Genomic DNA, 18,007 nt, shown 5'->3' on the forward strand with positions numbered 1-18,007 from the left:
ACTAGACACTATTCTAAGTATTTGGGATGGAGCAGCAAAAAGACACACAATCAGGAAGGCTGCTTTTTAATAGGTCACACACCAGATATGAGAAAATGAATGAAAACTCACACTGGTGCCGTAATCAGTACTATAAAAACATAAGTATGTACAGAGAAAGAACTGGGATATAAAGAAACTGCTTTGAGTACTCTGAACAAATCAGTCCATTTCTTTCTAAAGTGTAGTATCCCCCAGATGCTTGATCCTGAAGGGAGATATTTTATTTATTTTGCTGAAAGGCAGAGTGAGAAGGGAGATACACACACATAGGGGAGGAATAAAGAGAGAGAGAGAGATTTCCATTCACTGGTTCCCTCCCCCAAATGGCTTCAACAGTTGGGCCTGGGCCAGACTGAAGCCAGGAGTCAGGAACCTCATCTGAGTATTTCATGTGGGTGGCAAGGAGTCAAGTAATCAGGCCATTATCTGCTAATTCCTAGGCACAGTTAGGAGATTGGATCAGAAAGAACACAGCTAGGATTCAAGTTGGCACTCTGATAGGGGATGCAGGCATCATAAGTGATAGTTTAATGTGCTGTACCACAATGCCAGTCCCAGCAAGTGAGTTTTATGTTCATGTTCTTGCTGATTACTTCCTATTCCATATTTGCACTGTGAACTAAACTGCAGTGGAAGGTGAAGAAAGAACGGCAAAGGAAGACCTTTTTTCTCTCTCTCTCTCTCACTGTCCACTCTGCCTGTCAAAAAGTAAAAATAAAAAAAGAATACCTTTAGATATTTCCTTTCTTTCTTTCTTTCTTTCTTTCTTTCTTTCTTTCTTTCTCTCTCTCTCTCTCTCTCTCTCTTTTTTTACAGGCAGATTTAGTGAGAGACAGAGACAGAGAGAATGTCTTCCTTCTGTTGGTTCACCCCCAAAATGGCCACCATGGCCGGTGTGCTGCGCTGATCCGAAGCCAGGAGCCAGGTGCCTCCTCCTGGTCTCCCATGTGGGTGCAGGGCCCAAGCACTTGGGCCATCCTCCACTGCACTCCCAGGCCACAGCAGAGAGCTAGACTGGAAGAGGTGCAACCGGGACAGAACCAGTGCCCCAACCAGGACTAGAACCCGGAGTACCAGTGCCGCAGGCCTAGTGAGCCGTGGAGCCAGCAAATATTTTCTAATCATTAAAAACCAAAATGAAAAACCTAAAAGACAATTAAGCCAACAACATGAAGAGGATGAAAAGCTCCGCATTCAGTAAATTGTGAGTGAATTGCATCCCTTGTGAAGGAGGTTATTGGAAGCTCCAGGTCCTAAGATCCCAGCGGGATCACAGACAGTGGAGGGAGGGTCTCCAATCTTGTGTGGTTGGGTCAGCAGGAAGGTGACAGCAGCCCTGGCTCTTAGGATAGCTAGGCCCCCATGAGCACCACCAGACCTGAGCCCAAGACTTAACCCTCACTTCCCCCACCAGCCACAGGGTGGTTGAACTGCACCCCTCCCCCCAATCCATTGGGGAAAGCTGGTAGGTGTGACTGATTGGCTGCATCATCTGATGTGCTGCCTGCTCACTGGCTCAGCAAGCTGTCCAATCAGACACATGGGAGCAATAATAAAGAGCGACATGAGGTCTTTTTCTGTATGCTGCTAAACAGCTTCTCTAGTCTGCTGCTCATGGAGATGCCAGATGCTCAGTCCTTGCCTCTCTGTGCACTTCTCTCAGTACAAGAGCCCTCAGAAGGATGCCTGGGCAGCTCAGAATCTGGAATGAGGTGAGTGTGTGGGGGCCAGGTGCCTCCCTCTTGCAGGATGGCAGCTGGGCTGGCAGCTGGCATGGGACCCTGGATATCTTGTTTCATTCCTGAATGTGGTGACTTTGGCTCAGCCCTAGAGCTCTGTATTTTTCCAAATTGTGTGGTTAGGATTCGTGGGTCCTCAGGGAGAATCCAGACTTCATACATGGAATTTGGGGGGAGGAGCTGTGAGTTTTGGGATCCCTGTCCCTTCTTTCTCCTCCTGGATCACAGAATTCCCCTCAGCTAGAAAGCAGGTCACCAAGTCCACAACCCAGTCCTCTTAGCACAGCTCTTCCTAGGGGGGTGAGGCTGTCTCCCTGCATCAGCTCTCAGCTGTGGCTGCTGGTTATGAGCAGACCCTGGGCAGGGATTTCAGAGGCAGCCCAAGCAGAGGCCAAGCATCCTTTCTGGGGGACTCTCCCTTTTCTCCCTGCCTTGGCATCAGCTCCCTGTGAATATCTGTTGACACAAAGAAATGGGGTTTGCTGGGGAGTTGAGGCTCCAAGACTGCTTAGATCAAACATGATACCCACTGGAAATCCTCTTTATCTGACATTTAGGTTTCATGCCACTTGGACCTGGCTTAGGTCATTTGTTCCAGTACCAACTGGTGGTAGATTTTTTTAAAAGATTTTTATTTATGCATTTGAGAGGTAGAGTTATAGACAGAGAGAGGGAGAGACAAAGAGAAAGGTCTTACATCCACTGGTTCACTTCTCAAATGGTTGCAACAGCCAGAGATGGGCTGATCTGAAGCCAGGAGCTTCTTCCAGGTCTCCCACATGGGCACAGAGGCCAAGTACTTGGTCCATCTTCTAATGTTTTCTCAGGCCATAGCAGAGAGCTGCATCAGAAGAGGAGCAGCCGGGAACAGAACTGGCACCTGTATGGGACACCAGCTCTAAGATGGGAGGTCGGCACCTCAGGCAGAGGCTTTAGCCTAGTACACCACAGCACCGGCCCTGGGGAGATGATATTCTAAGACTCTTTGATCAGTCCCTCCACAAGGGAAATTTTGTTTGGAAGAGTCATTGTGTGAAAATTTGTTTATCTTGGTTAAAATACAGGTAATTAGATGTTAATTCCATCCAAATCCCTCTGAGCTGATAAGGACAGGCAATATTTCTGGCCTCATAACTAAGAAACATTGTGATAATGCATGGATTTGTTTGCATTGCATTCTAAAGAATGAGGAGGCCCTTGAGGTCCCGTTGGTCCTTTAAAGCCAGTTGTGACTCCCACAGAAGCCCCTGGTGCAATTGACAGCAGGGAACAAGAATCAGAAAAATAATGCACTACAAAATATTTCTTTATTAAGGTGCTAACTGAATCTGAACTGAAGACACGATTTTCTTTTCATGTGTAGGTGTTCAACTCTTTTACTGGGACTAGAGTTATTTTCCAAACTAAATGCTTATGTTAAGATTTTATTCCTGCCAGTCCTAATTGAGAAAAAAATTATGGTTAATTAAATTATTGAAAGGAAGAATTCTGTGATGTCGATAATTTTCAAAAGGAGTTAAATATTTTAAAAAGGGGCGATGAAGTAGGCAGGCATACAGGCTAAAATTGATTTGTGAACTGGAAGACCATGCCTTCGCCACACCCCTGTGTGATGTCATGCCTCTACCTGATACCTTCACCACGCCCCTGTGTGACCTCATCCCCCTAGCTGGCCACACCTGGGTGCCAACCAGCCAATCAGGTTAATTAACCACTCCCCTTTGGAAGTGGGTTAAAAGCCTGGGACACAGTGTGTCTGGGCCTTCTTTTCTTGCCTGGCCTCCTGCCAGGAGGGGCTTCCCATAGCCCTGTGCCTCCAGGACGTGTGCCCTCAGGCCATGTGCTCTAGGCTTCCTGGCCTAGATGCTCCTCCATGTGGCTGGTTCCTGGTGCTCAGTATGAACCTACATTTACCTAACTCTCAGCCTCTGCTTTGCTGCCAGTGGTAAGCAGTGAATAGCAGCTCAAGGTGCTTGCTGCACGTGGCTTTTGTCTGCTCCCTGCTTGGTATGGATGCTACCCTGGTTTCTAGACTTTCCTCCCTCTCCTACCAGAACTAAACCCTCACTTTCCTAGACACCTCTCGCACTAAATAAAAACCTAAAGCGTACCATGCTGCTTCGTTAATCTGTGCCGGTATTTAGAATTCTCTAAATATTAGGCAAGAACCCTCTCGGGCTTTTAATATTGGGGATTAATAAGCTCATGGTGAAATCATATTGCACCCCAAATTCTGGTAACACATGTGGCACCCAGATAGCACTTCTGGGGAACTTAAGGGCCACATTTCAGTGTGGAATTTAGGGGGTTGTGTCTGATTTCAAAATGACATTATTCCTTCTCATATATGCTATATATATATGTGTGTGTGTGTGTGTGTATTTGTGTATGTTGTATATTGTTGTATATTATGTCTGAATGGTAAAAAATTCCTTAAGAGCTCTGTTTTAACTGACATAGGCAAATGAGTGTTCACATAAATTAAAACTAATTAACTCAAATATCTTTTTTTTTTTTTTTTTGAGAGGAAGAGTTAAAGACAGAGAAAGCTCTTCCTTTTTCTGTTGGTTCACCCCCCAATGGCGCTGCGGCCAGCGCTGGGCAGATCTGGAGCCAGGAGCCAGGTGCTTCCTCTTGGTCTCCCATGCGGGTGCAGGGCCCAAGCACTTCCCGGGGCCACAGCAGAGAGCTGGCCCAGAAAGGGAGCATCTGGGACAGAATCCGGTACTCCGACCGGGACTACAACCCAGGGTGCCGGCCCCGCAGGGGGAGGATTAGCCTAGTGAGCCGTGGCACCGGCCTCAAATATCTTTTGATTCATGTGACCTAAGTAAGTATCTGATAGGTTGTTTTAACTTTGTTGATAGATACAAATTAAAATATTTTCAGGGTTATTGACATGTTTTGTGCCTGGGTTTGCTGGTCAAGCAAAAGTTATACTTACTTTTTTGGATACTCAAAGTCATAAAAGTTCGATTTTGACAAGAAAAAAATGATGCAGGTTAGTGGTATAACGGAATGTTCATTAATTCCTGTTTGAAGTAAAATTTAACTCCTCGAGTTGTTCTTTGGCAAAACATGACTCAAGATTATAACCATACTAGTCTAATATTTTAGTTTCTTTAAAAATTGTTAATAATAAGTGGGTAAACATAAAAGAAATGTTTTCAAACTTTTGTACTGTTGGTCTTGTAAACGTTGTAAAAGACAATGGACTTTTGGATTTGACTACTTTAAAATAATTTGAAATTTTATGTTTCATTAAAATGCTTTGTTCTTATTTTAGAGGCTTTTTAGGATCATTTTAAATTGCAAATTAAGGAACCAATAGATAGGGAAGAGAAAAATGTTAAGGAAGCTATAAATTCGAGAATGAGAATGTGTCTTGTACTCAAGATGTGTTTTGAATAACAAAGAAAGCAAATGATCTTTGTCTTACCTGAAATAAAACTGGTGTTTGGCAAGGAGAGAGAGGAACAAAACAGAATAAATAACTTAGGTAATATAAAAATGTTACAGAAGATTTGTAGCAGATAATTTTGTGTGAGATTACTTTGGCTGAGATTAGAAGGAAATTAATTCTATGAGTTTCTCAAAATTGAGCATTGTTAATTGTTAGGAAAAGAGTTGCAGATTTTTGCTTCCCCATTTGGGGCACCAAAATGTTAGGGAAAGAGGTGCAGAATAGAGAGGGGGCAGTGTACAAATTTACAGCCAGACTGCATTTTTTTCAGAGAAAATAAGTCTGTAGAGGTGGGTGATCAACTGCCCACATGCACATTAGTGGATCACAGGGCAGAAGTCCCCAACCCCAGGGGCTGGGCCTTTTTATATTTTGGGTAGGGGCCAGCAGGCAGAGGGGAATTCCTGGAACTGGTCTTTCAGGTGTTAAGAACAAGTGGTCTTTCAGGTGGCTGTAAGGGGTGGGGTATGAATGCAATAGGGTGTGAAATCCAGTTGAGTTTCAAGGGCAAGGAATACATTCCAAGGACTACATTCCAGTGTTTACCTATTTTGGGCAATGAGGGAGAATGGCTGAGGCTTATGTCATTGTTCCATCAATCCTGACTCTGAGTATAGATGAGGAGAGGGGTGCCGATTTCTCTCTGGCTACTTCCTGCTGATAGGGGGCTTAGACATGGAGCCAGGACTTGAGCAGTGACCTATATTTGGGATTGGATTGATTGAAGAGGAAGAGCAGCCTTGCGTTGTGCCTGTGAGTTGGCTTGAGATATAGCAGTTATTTGTTTCTGCAAGAACCTTTGGAATGGGTTAATTATGCATGGCAGAAATAGGAGCACTATGATTATGAGGGCAAAAGGAGACACTAGAGCCATGGCCCATGGTGGAAACAACGGCCAAAATGAGACAGAGTTACCTTGTAAATGCATCGTGTTAGCGTGTCGACCTGAGAGGTGGGTCCTGTTGGGGTGGACTTATATGAGGGAGATGTAACTAGTTTTAATGAAGTAAAATGCACCCAGGGAGGGTGCCCTTTGAGTTTGGCTGTGGTGGAGGTAGTCAATATCACCTGGTAGGGCCCGCTCCACTTTGGTTTAGAGCAGCCTCATTTTGTTTTAGATAAACCCAGTCACCAGGTGGAAAGGTAGGGATATAGTCGGGAGGCAGAGAGTGTGGTTTGGGTAGGTGTGTATCTGCATACATCCATAAGTCATCGCACATTTCAGTAAGAAGAGAGGAGGAGGAATAGCTTCAGAGCTCTGTAGGGGAGGGAAGCTAGGTGAAAGAGGCCTTCCATAGGGAATTTCAGATGGGCTAAGCATTAAGGGCTTCTGGGGAAGAGATCCGATTCTTAACAGAGCTAAAGGAAGGAGTTTTACCAAGTCCAAGTAAACCTGGGTGGAGAGTTTAGTTAGAGCCTGTTCTAAAATTCCATTCATCCATTCTACTTTTTCCTGAGGAGGGGGGATGATAGGGGATGTGAAAATGCCATGAGCTATGAAGAGAGGCAGATACTATTTGAGTTATTTTAGAGATAAACTCTGGTCCATTGTCTGACTGATGGAAGCAGGCAATCCAAATCTTGGGTTAATATCATTTAATATAGTGGAAATGGTGGAAGCTCTTTTGTTAGTAGTGGGGGAAGCTTCCACCCACTCCAGGAAGGTGTCCTCCATCACCAGAAGGTACCATGTTTGCTTAACTGGTGGCATATGGGTGAAGTCAATCTGCCAGTCCTCTCCTGGGAGTGATCCATGGGCCTGGTGAGTGGGGAATGGGGTGGCCTGATATTAGAATTGGGGTTAGCAGTTTGACAGGGGCTACAAGTCTGAGATATGTTATGCAGAGTTTCTCTTATGGCAGGAGTTAGGTGTATATGTGATCTCAGGAAGTGAAGAAGAGAGTTTGAGTTTGAGTGATAGAGAGAATGGAGGTTCTTTAGAAAGGTAACTTGGAGAGAAGAAGGGAGTATTAGTTTTTCATCTAGAAACCACCATGAGTCCTTTCTAGATGCCCCTTGTTGTTGGAACTAAGAGATGTCTAGGTCTGAATACACAGGAGCTAAGTTACAGAGAAAAGATGGGATCCTCTCCCCAGGAGCCACTGTGTTAGCTGTCAGATCAGCCTTGTTATTAGCTTCAGATAGGAATTGTTTACCTTTCTGGTGTCCTTTCCAGTGAATAACAGCAGCTTTTGTTGGCAGCTGGGCAGCCTCAAGTAGAGCTTTAATCAACTTGCCATTTATTATAGGGGTCTCTCGGGCTTGCCGTATCTGGGCATTGGAATGCAAAATGTTATAGGCATATCGGGAATCTGTATATATATTGACTGTCTTTCCTTTGGCTAAGGTGAAGGCTTGAACCAAGGCTAATAACTTGGCCTGTTGGGAGGTAGTGCCTTGAGGTAGGGGCCCAGCCTCTATGGTCCTTTGCAGGGAGAGGAGGAGGTGACATCATGATGCCCCTCAATTATTTCATATCCAGTGGGAAAAGGGGGAGCTTTAGAAGCACTACCATTAATGATCCAATGCAGGGCTTTGGGAATAGGAGTGTCTGAGGTGATGAAGGTCTGAGGTGATGAGGTCAGAAAAAATCAAGGAAGTCAGGACAGGAATGGGGTTCAAGGGGATGAGAGAAGTGGGGAGGAGAGTAGCTGGGTTGAGAGAAGAGCAGGGATGAAAAGTAACAGTGGGCTGGAGAAGGGTAGAGTGAAGAACAGTTTAAGTGGGTTAGGAAGGCTCAAGGCGGGTGCTTGTAGAAGAGCCTTGTTTAGGATTTGAAACGGGGTCTCTAGGGAGGAAGTCTCTTGCAAGGGCTCATCTAGATTGCCTTTGGTAGCATTTATGAAAGTTCAATGAAATAGAACTATGGATTTTTCACTATGCAAAAGCAATAAGGTTATTCAAAGCGTATATATGTTAGGTAGGAAGTCAGGAATTTAGCCTATGTGTTTGTGAGGCAGGCCTGAAGACCAGCACCTGCTGTGAAAGCTCTGGAAGCCCAGCAACTTGCACTTCAAAGTCCTGCTCAGACCCCAGACCCCGATAACCTCCCAGGGGGTCCCAGCCCTTCCCCTCCCCCCCCAGGAAAGCTCCCAGGGGAATTCTCTCTGCTCAGGACCAAATGGGTTACTTGGTTACATGGGGCAATAAAACCTCCTCAGATGCCCTAAGGGAAGCCCCCCTAGTCTGCCAGCAAATCTGGGGAGGAATTTGCTAATTTTCACCCAACAAACCCTTCCACCTGGACTCTCCATCCTTTGTCCTGGAGGAGAGGGGGAGGAGGGTAAACAGACTCCCTTAAAAACCTAGGGAGTCTAAGCAGACTGCTTGCTCTGCCCTCTGCCTCTCTGCTGAGCCACCTGCCCAGGTGTATTTCCACTCAACCATGTAACCTCACTCTCCCCAGTCTGAGCGAGTGGGTGCTCTTTCTGTCCCTTCCGTCCTGACAGATGCCCTATCCCCAACAAAGCCTTAGCACTCTGCCCTCTGTCTCACACCTGAATTCTTTCTTGTGTGAAGACAGAACCCCACAGCTTCCATGGCCTTCCCTCTGGTAACATACATATTTGTAATAATCTTGCTGTTTCATTTTGAAATCTATTTTAATGCAGTTTCTCCTTTTAGTAGTTTCTACTTAATTGGTCATTTTCTTTGTCAAATTTCTAGGCATCTCCTGTAAGTTATTTCTTCCTCCTTGGTTCTGACTCTTGTGACCTAACATTAAAACTGTTTGTCTTAGAAGCCTAAGGTCATAGGATACTTGATTCTTCTGTCTTTTCTTAATGTGTTTAATTTTTTTCATGTAATCAGACAATTCCTTCAGCTTTTGTTTCTAAGGGTATTCTTCTATTCAAGGTTTTCATGGGGCAGGCGTCATGGCTCACTTGGCTAATCCTCCACCTGCCGGCATCCCATATGGGTGCTGGGTTCTAGTCCAGGTTGCTCCTCTTCCAGTCCAGCTCTCTGCTGTGGACCAGGAAGGCAATAATATTTTTAGACAGGAAGATAGAAATTAGCCTATGTGTGTGAAAGCAGTCATGGGAAACAAAACATGTGCTCTGCAGAAGGAATGCAGCAGCCTTAGAAGCAGGCCTAGGAAAGCAGCCCAGTACTTTACACTACAAAACCCTGCCCCTCCAATAAAGGCACACCAGGAGAAACCTGTTTGCTTGGTGCAAAGGAGGTTATTGAGTCTGATAACATTACCTAATTTTGCACCTGGGAAATATTTTGTCCATGAGTGGGGTGTGTGTGTGTGTGTGTGTGTAGAAACAGTGAGAAGTAGACACCCAGACACCCAACCCTTAGAAATCCCAGTGATTATTAAGTCTTCTACTCACAGTCAACTTCATAGGGGCATCTGTGGAAATTTACAGTAGGTTTTTAAAAGAGCAGGGGAGCCCCAGGTCTCTGTTCTACCATTAGGCTGAGGCAGAGCTGAAGGACACAGGTGCTGACCACCAGGAGGAATCGGAGAACTTAAGCCTTGTCATCGATCTAGCGACAAGCCATGACATCTGAAACCAGAGACCGTCAACTCTTCCATGACTTCACCACACCAAAGTAATGGGGGGAAAATGGTGATGAAGGAGGGTGATGGGGATGCATGTCTCACAAGGAATTTCCATGTGGACAGGCAGTGAGCAAAGCAAGATTTATTTACATGAGAAACCTTGCCACAGCAGCCACTAGGGGTCCCCAAGAGAGGGAGACCTGAAAAATGGAGTGGAGTTTTTTAACCACAATTTGGATGAGCAGAATAATAACAGCTAACAATCTATCAGAGGGACAGAATCATAATCTTGTCTAGCCTGCTCTTGTTAAAACAAAAAACCTTGGGAACGATCTGATAGGCAAATTCTGTGGTAAAACTAGGTTAGAAGGGTGGGATTGTTAACTTCCCTTCTATTCTCATGAGAAAATGAAACTCAGAGGAGTGGGCTCTCCACTTCTGTCTTGCTAATAGACAGGTTCTGGGGAGAAGCAAGTGTCTTGCCCACTCTTAAAAGGACTCCCCATTAGGTCATCTAGTCCTTACACCAGCACACCCTTCCTTAAAACCTCTTTATAAGCCCTCAAATACCCTCCTCCAACAGAATGGTACTCCTGTAACCACAATAAATGCATTTTTCCTTTTCAAATGTTTACCTTAATGAAGGCACCCTCTGTTGCTGTAATCTTGTGAATAATATTTGCATAAGAATTTCAGAAGCCCACTGAAAAAAGGAGATGATTAGGAGTGTCAGGCTTTTGCCCCAGCTGACAAAGAACCCTTTCCCCCCTCCCCCAACTGAGGCAGAAAGCCCCTGGGGTGACACCCTGGACTCCTCTGACTGGGTGGTGGGATGTGCCTCAGAACAAAGCCTGACAATCTGCATAATTGTCAATTGAATAGATTCATTGTTTTATTTGAATCCTCACCCTCCAATTACCCTGTCTCTTTAAAAATCCTCTGTACTGCGTGGTTTGGTAGAAAAGCACCTGTTTGGATGGAGAGAAACTTCTTTTTCTTTCCCCAAGGCTGCTGCTGCCTTCTTGCAATAAACCTTTTCCTCTGGCCAGGCCTCATCTTTGGTGAATTGAAGCGGCGAGCATCAAGAGCTGGATTATTCGCTCAATAACCACATTGGTGAGCGAACCAGAAGTCGGGTGTATTCTTCAAGTGGCCTGACCCTCTCACACTGGTAAGGAGGGCAATGGCCACTTGTACTCCCTCCCCAGAGCAGCTTGTGAGCTAACGTGGTGGCTGGGACTCTGGGGACATCCAGCAGCTGTCCTTTCTCTTCCTGCTGCACATTAGCTACCTATTAAGACAATGGCTTCCATTTGTGTACAGAGTCAACAGCTCTGAGACTGAAATTTCTGTCTCTGCTCTTTGGGTTCATGGAATTTGGACCTGGCTTAGGTCATTTTTTGTGGTACTGGTTTGTGTGAAATCGGAGAATACCCCATAAAATCCACACTAAATTGTGGCCCCTTAAAGTTCCCTAGAAATGCTATCCGGGGTGCCACATGTACTACCACAATTTGGGGTGCCATATGATTCACCGTGGGCTTATTACTAAATCCTCGATATTAATAAGCCCAAGAGGGTTCTTGCCTAATATTTAGAGAAAAATTCTAAATACCAGCACAGATAAACGAGGCAGCATGGTACGTTTTAAGCTTTTATTTAGTGAGAAAGATGCATAGGAGAGTGAGAGCTTTATTTAAGGGAGAGAGGTGAATAGGGGTTCATACCAAGCACCAGGAACCAGCCACATGGATGACCATTAGGCCTGGAAGCCTAGAACACATGGCCTGAAGGCCTTGCGCCCTGGAGGTGCAGGGCTACAACAAGCCCTGTCCTGGCAAGAGGCCAGGGAAGAAGAGCAGGTGGCTACACCGTGGCCAGACTGTTAACCCACTTCCAAAGGGGAGTGGTTAATTAACCTGATTGGCTTGTGGGCACCCAGGTGTGGGCAGGTAGGGGAATGAGGCCACACAGGGGCATGGCAAAGGCATCAGGTAGGGGCATGAGGCCACACAGGGGTGTGGCAAAGGTGTGGTCTTCCAGCTCACAAACCTAATCCTATTACTAAGAAGAAAGTGGTGTCCTATTGTAATACTGCATGGCCTGTGTATGTGTTAAATTTAAGAGAAGATGGCTGTTAAGTGGATTTTTAAAATATTTATTTCATTTGAAAGTCAGAGTTGAAGTAGGCAGGCATACAGGTTAAAATTGATTAGGTTTGTGAGCTGGAAGGCCATGCCTTCACGCCTCTGTGTGATGTCATGCCCCTACCTGGCCACACCTGGGTGCCAACCAGCCAATCAGGTTAATTAACCACTCCCCTTTGGAAGCTGGTTAAACTCCTAGGACATGATGTGTCTGGCCCTTCTCTCCCCTGACCTCTTGCCAGGAGGGGCTTGCTGTAGCCCCGTGCCCTAGGCTTCCAGGCCTAGATGCTCCTCCATGTGGCTGGTTCCTGGTGCTCGGTATGAACCCATGTTTACGTCTCTCTCTTAAATAACACTCTCTGCCTCTGCGTTGCTGCTGGTGATAAGTGGTGGATAGCAGCTCGAGGTGCTTGCTGCACGTGGCTTTGGCCTGCTCTCTGAGTGGTATGGACACTACCCTAGTTTGCAGACTTTCCCCTCTCCTACCTGAACTAAACCCTTACTTTCCTGGCTCCCTGATCTCTTAAAAACCTGTTGTAAATTTCCACAGATGCCTCTGATGAAATTGACTGTGAGGAACAAGAATTAATGCAATAAAAGGTGTTTTTCAAGCAGAATGCCAACTGAACCTGAAATGAAGATATAATTATCTTTATATATGTTAGTGTCCAGTACCATCACAGGGACTAGAGTTGCTTTCCAAATTAAATGCTCAAGTAAGTTTCTCAGGTTTCAACTGTGGAACAATAGGGTTAACTGAGGTTACTAAAAGCAAGAAGTAATTATATTTAATTGATTAGAACATTTATTTATTTTTCTTTGATTGGGAGTTTTAAAAAGGAGTTGTAACCATAAGAAAACCATCTTCCTTCCCTTTTCCTTTTCACATTTTGTATAGCAAAAACCACTTACTGATATTCTGAATTACCTGAATTACTCTGGAGCTACCAGAGTAATTCAACTACCAGAGCTGTGCCGACCTGGAGTCAGGTCTCCCGTGCAGGTGCAGGGGCCTAAGGACTTGAGCTATCCTCTACTGCTCTCCCAGGCCACAGCAGAGGGTTGGATTGGAAGAGGAGCAGCCAGGCTTAGAACCAGTGCCCATATGGTATGCCAGCACCACAGGCAGAGGATTAACCTACAGTGCCATGGTGCTGGCCTCATAATGGTGGACTTTTGACCCCACTGACAAGGATCCTCCAACCAACTGATGCTGACTCCCCTGGTTAAGAGGTCTCCATCAGAAAAAAAGCTTGGACATCTACATATCATCAGTTAAGGTGACTCATCATTTTATTTCTAACTTCCCCCTGAAGCTACCCTTGTCCTTTAAAAACTCTTTGGGAGAAAGAGAACATTTTACATCAAGAGCTCTCTCTTGGAGCCATGCTGTGGCATAGAGAGCTGGGCCTTCACCTGTAGTGCTGGCTTCCCTTGTGGGCACCATTTCATGTGCATGTTGGCTTCTCTCCTGATTCGGCTTTCTGCAGTGCAGGATGCTCCAGGTGCTTGGGCCCAACACCCAGCTGGGGAGGTTCCTGGCTCCTGGCTTTGAATCAGCCCAGCTCTGGCCATTTTGGCTATTTTGGGGGTGGGCCAGCAGGTAGAAGACCTTTATCTGGCTCTCCCTCTCTCCATGGCTCTGTTTCTCAAATGAATGAATAAAATATTTAGTTATTTATTTGACAGGTAGAGTTATAGACAGAGAGAGACAGAGAGAAAGGTCTTCCTTCCATTGGTTCACCCCTCAAATGGCTGCTGCAGCTGGCGCTGTGCTGATATGAAGCCAGGAGCCAGGTGCCTCCTCCTGGTCTCCCGTGCAGGTGCAGGGCCCAAGCACTTAGGCCATCCTCCACTGCCCTCCTGGGCCACAGCAGAGAGTTGGACTGGAAGCGGAGCAACCAGGACTAGAACCCGGTGCTCATATGGGATGCCAGCGCTGGGCCCCAAATGAATAAAATCTTTAAAAAAAAGGATAAATATCTTTCCCCAAGATGCCAGCTTCTAGAAATAAGCTCTTTCCTCTTGCCAACATTCATCTCTGTTGAATTGGCAACCCACATGGTGAGCCATAAGGGCCTGATTATTTGTCAGGTAATGGAGTTAAAAGATTTAAAAACTGTTGCAGAGATTTCTATGTTTCTCTGTCTCATAATGTATGCTATGCCTTATATACATGTACATGTAGTATGTTTAAAAGTTTGTTGTGCTTATTGTGTTAAAATCAAAATATAATTTTTCAGCTAAGCACAAAGAATATATGAAAGTGATGCAATGTTCTTTGCTTTCTATGAAGTTCAATTTTAAAGTTGTTCTTTGGCAAGATCATAACCTAAGAATAACCATACTTATCTAATATTTTAGTTTTTCAGGCAATCTAAGTATAAATGCTCAAAATGAATTGGTGGTCTTTGCTTTCTCTGCACTTTGCTGTGGCACCTTGTGCATCATCATGTCCTTGCAACCTAAGGGTGTCTCCCTCTCCTCATCTGCCTGAGAAATGGACTCAAGTATGCAGTGACTGGAGAGGAGGTAAAGAACTGTATGCAGTGCTTGATCAGAATCAGCAACCAGGTTCAAACTGATGTTGCATACCTTGCTGCATTCATGGATACATGTGAGATGGAGCAAACATTGACTAGCATCGAGAAGACAGGTGAGCATTTCTGCCTCATCCTTGACACCAAGGGGCCATTTTGCTGATCACTACATCACAGCAGAAGGCATGTGGTGGCAGACATGAGCAGGAGGTGGTATACAAACTGAACTACAAGCTGTGCAAGGTGAGGAGGATGACTGGGTACAAAGGGAATCCCACCCCTGATGGCTCATGATGCTTGTGCCATGCGCAACCCAGATCCTCTCATCAAGGTGATCATGGGATGGATTACTGATTTGGGGCTCCTATGCAATTTGACATGAGGTAATAGACCTCAGGTTTTCCTGCCCAGGGATAAGAGCATCTCTGACCTACAGTGGCTGCAGAGAGATAAAGCAGTGTAGCAGCTAGAGAGACCAAGGGCTACTCTGCAGTAGCATGACTTTTTTTTCCTCAATAAATGATAAATGCTCATGAAAAAATAAAAAATGAATTGCTAAATGTAAAAGATAGATTTTTCTAAATACATGTACTCTTGGCTTAAAATATATAGAAGGGATTGGGCCTTTTGGTAAATGTTTTTATAAGTTGTTATACACAGCTGTTCAAAATTACTTGCTAAGTTATCACTAAACAATAAGTTACCTACAAGATGGTAGAGTCAAAATGAAGCCTTTGGTAGGGGTGGTATCTGTGCCTTTAGCAGATAAAAACAATGGTCTAGGTGGGAGTGATTTTATTTTCTGCTCTTTTCTTCCACATGTGCAGGGGATGAACTCTAAGAGCATCAGCTTGACCAGCCCACGATATTTCAGTGGATTGTTCATCTCAGGCCTTAAAGCTTTTTGGAAACCAACAGCATCACAGCTCACTTGGACTTCACACTGTTACTTTCAGCATGAAAATGTGTGGTTTGGTAGGGGTTTCTTATTCCTCAGAGGCAGAGAGCCTGACTGGCAGAGGAAGGCTGCAGAATAGGAAGGAATGTGTGAGTTACTTCTTTCACATGCCCACAGTTTACTTTAAAATAGGAAAATAGGGCTTCTGCAAAATGGAAAATTTTAGTTTATGACTGATTTTGAGGAGTGGCTTTCCTTTTCATGGACACTTAATTTTGTTCTGATGTTAATATACCAAATTTCTTCTGTGTATCAGATAACACCACCATTCATAAGTTAAGATTCTTGGTATTTGGATATCTGTTAGATGCTACTAAGAAAATATAGATAAGCTTTCTTTTTAAAGCTTTTGAGGTGGTGTCACAGAATAGCGTGTTGTAGATACAGTCAACTGCTTTGTTACCTTCCAAGTAGGCATCTGTAAGTACTGAAACTTAAGATGGCAGGTGATGTCCTGTAGACACTGCTGTTCAGATTGGACATAACTGACAGAGTTCATTCTTTCTCTCTAAAAGTGATAGGGGATTTGTAGCTTAGTGGTTTTTCATTTATTTATTTCTAATTTGCTGCTAATAATGTATATGAATTTAACATTCTGTGTAAATTGTCATTTGTTACTGCACAGTTTATGCAGTGTTGCTTTGCCAAATAAAAGTTCAAAGTAAAAAAAATCAAGTTATCAAGGATAAGAAATATTGTTTTAAGGTTTATTTAAGTATTTGCAAAGCAGAATAACACAGAGAGAGAGAGAGAGAGAGAGAGAGAGAGAGAGGTCCTCCATCCACAGGTTCACTCTCCAGAGGGCTACAATGGCTGGATCTTGCTGATCTGAAGCCAAGAGTCAGGACCCTCATCCAAGTCTCCCACATGAGTGCAGAGACCAAAGGATTTGTGCCATCCTCCAATGCTTTTCTAGGGCATTTTGAACCAGTGCTCTTATGAAATGCCAGCACTGCAGGTGGAGGTTTAACCTACTATGCCACAGTGCTGGCCCCAATAAAAATAATTCTAAATCAACATACCAAAATTTAGAATTCTTTGAAGTTTTATTTAGGTATTTGAAAGGCTGAGTTAGAGAGTGGGACAGAAATCTTCAACCTACTGGTTCAATGCCAGACATCTGCAGCAAGCAAGCACTGGGCCAGACTGAAGGCAGGAGCCTGGAGCTCCATTCAGGTCTCCTACATCTGTGGCAAGGATCTAAACACTTGTGCCATTTTCCTCTGCTCTTCCCAGGCCATTAGCAGGGAGTTTGATCTGAAGCAGAGCAGCTGTGACACGGGACCATATGGATGCCAGCATCATAGGTGGTGGCCTTACCCACAACATCACAGTTCCAGCCCTGACATTAAAAATGTTCAAGGTACAGCCAGCATCATAGGTTAAGTGCAGTCTATCATACCTGCATCCCATAAGAGTGCATGAGTCCAGACTGCTCCACTTCTAATCCAGCACCCTGTGAATGTGCCTGGGATAGCAGAAGATGGCCCAAGTGCTGGGACCCTTGTCACACATGTGGGAGAACCACATGGACTTCCCTGGCTTCTGGCTTCTTCAGTCTGTCCCAGCTCTAGCTGCTGCAGTCATTTGGGAAGTGATCCAGATGATCACTTTCTCATTGTCTTTATTTTTTTGGAATTCTTTCAAATAAATAAAACTAGGATTTATACCCCACATTAAGTTAGTAATTTTTTTACAAAAATATAAATATTAATGATAATTTTTTGCAAGAGGTTTTCATATTTGATTTTAAAGTCTAATAACTTTCTACAACACATTTATTTATTTGAAAGGCAGAGATACAAAGAGAGAAAGAGGGAAAGAAAGATTTTCCATCCAATGACTCTACCCAAATGACGGGGTTGGGTCAGGCAGGAGCCAGGAGCTTCTTCTGGGTCTCCCATACAGGTTCAGGGGCTCAAGTACCACATTTCTCTGCTTTGCCCAGGTGCACTAGTAAAGAGCTGGATTGGAAGTTGAGCAGCTGGGATTCAACTGAGCTGGTACCCATATAAGATGCTGGCACTGCGGTGGAGGTTTAACCTTCTATGCCACAGTACCTGCCCCAGTCTAATAACTTTTAAAAATTTTGAGAGAGATAAAGAGAGGGAGAGAGAGAGTGAAATGTCTTCCATCTACTAGTTCACTCTTCAAATACCCACAATGGCTGGAGCTGAGCCAATCCAAAACAGGAGCCAGGAGCTTCTTGCATATCCCCCATGCTCAAGCACACCTTGCACTGCTTTCCTAGGATTAGCCTACAATGCCCTCTAAATAACATTTTCAACCATCTAATCAACTGCAACTTCTTGTTTTTTATTTTTTTTATTTATTTGACAGATAGAGTTAGACAGTGAGAGAGACAGAAAGGTCTTCCTTCCATTGCTTCACCCCTAAATGGCTGCTACAGCCATTGCAGTATGGATCCGAAGCCAGGAGCCAGGTGTTTCCTCCCTGTCTCCCAGGTCTCCCATGTGGGTGCAAGGGTCCATGCACTTGGGCCATCCTCCACTGCCTTCCTGAGCCACAGAAGAGAGCTGGACTGGAAGAGGAGCAACTGGGACTATACCCAGCACCCATATGGGTTGCCAGCACTGAAGGTGGA

At 44.7% G+C, this 18,007-nt stretch overlaps 1 long non-coding RNA gene across 4 annotated transcripts; it reads left to right on the forward strand.

Annotated features, from left to right (window-relative positions):
* The first annotated feature begins 3,532 nt into the window (after positions 1-3,532).
* Positions 3,533-17,751, forward strand: LOC127488760 (uncharacterized). Of its 4 annotated transcripts, none has more exons than XR_016221910.1 (4): positions 3,533-3,788; positions 12,455-12,620; positions 14,269-14,560; positions 15,272-17,751. It is a non-coding gene; the product is annotated as an uncharacterized LOC127488760 (long non-coding RNA). The 4 variants fall into 4 exon arrangements; XR_016221912.1 differs by having other exon boundaries at positions 3,533-3,726; positions 15,272-17,750; XR_016221911.1 differs by lacking the exon at positions 3,533-3,788 and adding an exon at positions 10,582-10,928 and having other exon boundaries at positions 15,272-17,750.
* The last annotated feature ends 256 nt before the right edge of the window (positions 17,752-18,007 follow it).

Source organism: Oryctolagus cuniculus, chromosome 15 (assembly GCF_051225735.1).
Source record: "Oryctolagus cuniculus isolate XC-2025 breed Fujian yellow rabbit chromosome 15, ASM5122573v1, whole genome shotgun sequence".
NCBI classification, from domain to species: domain Eukaryota; kingdom Metazoa; phylum Chordata; class Mammalia; order Lagomorpha; family Leporidae; genus Oryctolagus; species Oryctolagus cuniculus.